Source organism: Carlito syrichta, unplaced genomic scaffold (assembly GCF_000164805.1).
Source record: "Carlito syrichta isolate Samal-C Ts95f unplaced genomic scaffold, Tarsius_syrichta-2.0.1 Scaffold273620, whole genome shotgun sequence".
NCBI lineage: Eukaryota > Metazoa > Chordata > Mammalia > Primates > Tarsiidae > Carlito > Carlito syrichta.
The window spans coordinates 10070-14556 of NW_007217716.1; the positions used below are offsets into that span (position 1 = coordinate 10070).

At 48.9% G+C, this 4487-nt stretch overlaps 1 protein-coding gene across 1 annotated transcript in view; it reads right to left on the minus strand.

Annotated features, from left to right (window-relative positions):
• The window catches only part of SUV39H1 (suppressor of variegation 3-9 homolog 1), a 10820-nt gene that overhangs the window by 3400 nt on the left and 2933 nt on the right, over positions 1-4487 (minus strand). The gene's annotated exons all lie outside the window — the stretch shown is intronic.

Here is a 4487-nt window from a genome sequence, read left to right on the forward strand (position 1 = left end):
ATCCACTCACCTCGGCCTCCCAAAGCATGGGATTACAGGCTGAGCCACCGAGCCCAGCCATTCAGTGGATTTTTATTCCTACCCTGTGCCTGGTCTCAGGGCTCACAGTCTGGTCCCCACACTCAGGGATCACAATCTGGTGACAGAGAGATGGACTCTACACCCACAGTGCAACATTTTGATCAGGAAACACAGTGCTTAGGGATTGAGGGGGAATGGAAAAAAGATATATCCTCTAAAGCAAGTTGCAGATTATAAAAGGGCTTTGGGGCCTGATATGGTGGCTCATGCATTTAATCCCAGCACTTTGGGAGGCTGAGGTGGGAGGGTTACTTGAGCCCAGGTGTTTAAGACCAGCCTGGGCAACACAGCCTGACCCTAACGCTACAAAAAATAAAGAGATTAACCAAGCATAGCAGCATGAACCTGCAGTCCCAGCTACTTGGGAGGCTGAGGTGGAAAGACTACTTGAGCCCAGGAGTTGGAGGCTCCAGCCTGGGCAACAGAGTGCAACCCTGGCTCTAAAAAAAAAAAAAAAAAAAATTAAGGACTTTGACACAAAGTTGAAGAGTAGGGACTCTTTCCTGAGGGCTGCAACAGGAGCCACGGGAGCGTTTTGAGGTGGAATATGTCAAGGTCAGTCTTCCCCTACTTCCTGGAGAACATGGACTCTTCCTGTGGCATCAGCTCAAACAAATTTGACTTCTCCAGGTGGCCTTCCAAGTCCCCAGTTCCCACCCCACCTCAGAAGCTGGCAGCCTCTGTAATTAAGCCCTGGGATCAAAGGGCAGCCTCCCCTGTACTCATGGGCATACTGGGTAGTATCTGAGCCATCTCTTTAATTGTGGCCCCTCCTCAAACCAGGGGGAATGCCCACATCCTCCCTGGTCTCCATTTTCCTGCCTGTTCTGTCCCTACCTGCTCTCCCGGTCTCACTAGGAGTGAGTCATACTACAAGCCCTCCAGGGTACAAACGGTTCCTGGTTCCTTCTCCATCATCTTTTCAGTCTCACTCTGTGTGGTTAGTCCACCCTGAAAACTTGGGAACAGATCAGTCCACATCCCTGCTCCCCAGCAGCTGTCCAGAAGGATTGGGGAAGACAGACAGGCTCTAAGGTGGCAGCTTGGAAAGGCTGCTGATGTTTGACAGGAACTAGAAGACTCGGAGTCAGCTGTTCCTCTACCCTCTTGTATATGGGATCCTGAATGTTCTGTGTGCCTGTTTCCTCAGCCAAAAGCCAAAAAAAAAGACACTCGGCCTGGTAAAGCACCAGTTTTAGACATTTAGGCCTTTATTTGTTTTTACCCACTTCACTAGCTTTGTGACTTTGAGCAAGTTTACTACTACAAGTTTACCACCTCTCAGGGCCTCAGTTTTCTCATCTGTAGAATAAGAATCATAGTGACAAAATCCCAACCTGACACGGACTATTGTAAAGATCCAATGAGATCATAGATGTGAAAGGTGTTGTTTTTGCTAGGACACTGAACAGCGCAAGAAGTGGTCACGAGTACCAGTGCCGGATCTTGTCAGAATCTCAAATGCACCCTTATTTTATGTGCCCTTTACCAAGAAGGGAAAAACTGCTGCTCATTAGATGATACGCCATCATTTAATTATATTAATTAAGACTCATCTTCATTTCAGAGATGTTAAAATAGAAAGCAAATGCATGCTTTAGAATGGATAAAATAGGCCAGTATTCTCTGCTGGGTAGGGTGGGCATGTTCTGCAGGAATGTGACGGTGCTGACCAAATGTGGAAGAGTGTGAAGGAGGGAAGAGGGAAGGGCAGCTCTCACAGTGGGAACTGTCAGTGCAGAAGGTGAGTGTCCCAGCTGGAGAGGGATGCAGTGGTATACAGGCATGGAGATGTACCCTTGATTATAGAGCATCCTGTAGCATCTGGGACAGCACCACAAAGTCAAGGACATTAGCATTTTTTCAATGAAATTTATGAATATTCACCCCAAAGAGGATAAATAAAGACTATAAATAGGCCCCTAGCAGGCCAGGTTGGGTCTTGCAGCCAGATGGGTTACAAAAAACTTTGGGGTTTTTTGAGCATTTTGGATTTTCTGAATTTTGGATTGTACTGGCTAACATTTATATAAAACGTGTACTGAATACTGTTCAAGGGCTTGACATATAACCCATTTAGTTCTTGCAACAACTGCGTGAGGTGGGTGTTATTGTCAGTCCCATTTTACAGATTAGGAAACTGAGACACAGAGGGGAAGTGACAGCTGATGAGTGGTCAAACTGGGATTCGGTCTCTGGCAGTCAGGCTCCAGGACCCACCCTCCTAACCACCTTGCTGTGCTGCCTCTTCAAAGAGGGATGCGAAAAGACAGTTAGGCTCTGGCAGCGTTCAGGGCCTGTGTTGCCATCAGGAGGACTCACAGGTCTGAGGGTGCCACTGTGGGGCTGGAAGTCGCTGAATGTGGCAAGAGGGAGGCCGGGAAGAGAGAGTCCCCAGAAATCCAGGGTAGTGGAGTAAGGACACTAAGGAAGAGCAGCCAGAAAGGTATCAGATCCAGGGAACTTTGAGGCCGCCTGTGGGATGCAGACTCTTCCCCCCTTTCGACTGTCAGGATGATTCTGTGTGGCAGACAGCTTTCCTCCAGACGTCAGCACAGTGAGGCTGAGATACTTCCTGCTCTGTGGACTCTTGGGGTCTTATGGAGTCTGGTCATGTCCTCCTTCAGACGTTTAAGGGTCTCTTGAGGTCTGGACACCTACTCCAGAGTGTCAGGACACTGAGGGGATGGGTACTTCCTTGAGACTCAGGGTGCCCTTGGGTGTAGACCTGGTCTCCTCGACTGTCCAGATCTCTCGGGGGTGAGGACTTTTCTTTTTCTTGACTGTCAGGACAGCATGGGTGTGGATTGTTCCCAAGTCAGACCACTGGGGTCCTCTGGAGTGTGGAGAGCTCGAACTCATCCTCCAGGCCATCAGGGTGACTCTAGGACATGGACACCTCTTCCTGCAGATTGTTAGGATTCCCTCCTCCTCTCAGTGTTAGGAAACCCCTGGGTGTGGACATCTCCTTCCACCAAACTGTCAGGTCCTTGAGCACATGGACATTTCCTCCAGTAGAGCCTCAGTGTTATCTGGGGTGTGGCCATCTCCTTGCCCAGACTGTCAGGGTCCTCTGCCTCAAGATCATCTCTGCGCCTCAGGTCTGACTCTCTCTACAGTTTCTCAGAGAGGAGCCTCTGCTTGTCATCTGTGTTAGTACTACAGTGTGGACACCCTCACAGTGAGTGTCCCTCAGGTCAGTTTCTGTCACTTCCCAACCATATCATACCCCCTAAGGGACCTATGGAAGTATATGGAGGTATCTGGGGGTGTCACCATGACAGGACACACTCATGGATTTAAATGGTCAAGGTCCAGGGAGGCTAAATGTCCCCCACTGCATGAGACAGTTCTGCATAACAAAGAATCATCCCATCCCAATGCCCACTGCATCCCACCTTAGAATGTGACATTTTCTGTTGCCGATACTTGTTAGGTATTCACCCAAACAGCTTGTGTTTTCACCTGGGCACACAGCTAAAGCACATTCCCCCGCCTCCCTTGAACTGAGGTAAGGCCAGTGAGTCGGTTCTAGGCAGTGGAATGTGGGCAGAAATGATGTGCGCTGTGTCTAGGCCTGACTCACCAGAAACCTCTCCTTCTATCTCCCACTTGGCCTGCCTGCTGGTAATACTGAGGATCTAGTGGCGACTCCAAGGCATATCAAAGGCACAGGAGGGAAAAGAGCTGAGGTGTCCCAGTTGCTGTGTGAAAGAGTACCTACCCAAACACCCACATTGGACTGTTCCATGAAACCACTAAGATGTAGGGGTTGTTTATTACAGTTGCTCGCTTGTCTGATACTCTTGGCCTTTTCCCAGTGTCCTAAGTCTAGCGGAGGAGGTGGCCAACCTCTGTCCAAGGCATGTTCTACTCCAGACTGTTCTTTTTGTACAGACTAGTAAAAGATGTTCCTTTCAGGCAGACACTGCCTGGTGTTAAGATGGGCCCTTATACTGGGCTCGGTGGCTCAGCCTGTAATCCCAGCAAATTGGGAGGCCGAGGCGAGCGGATTGCCTGAGCCCACGGGTTCGAGACCAGCCTGGGCAACTTGGCGAGACCTAGTCTCTATAATAAATAAATAAATAATTAGCTGGTGTGGTAGTACATGCCTGTAGTTCTGGTTACTTGGAAGGCTGAGGCAGAAGGATTGCCAGAGCCCAGCAGGCCGACACTGGGGTAGCTGTAAACATGCATGCCACTGCACTCCAGCCTGGGCAACGGAGTAAGACTCCAACTCAAAAAGTAAAACTAAAAAAAAGATGGGCCCTTATAAATGAGAAAAGGAAGTGCCTTTTCAGGTGATGCAACCCTAAGCCAGACCACATGGCCTGTTAAAAGGAATGCTGCTTGGATCTCAGTTCCCATTTTTTTTTTTTTTTTTTTTTTTTTTTTTTTTTTTTGTT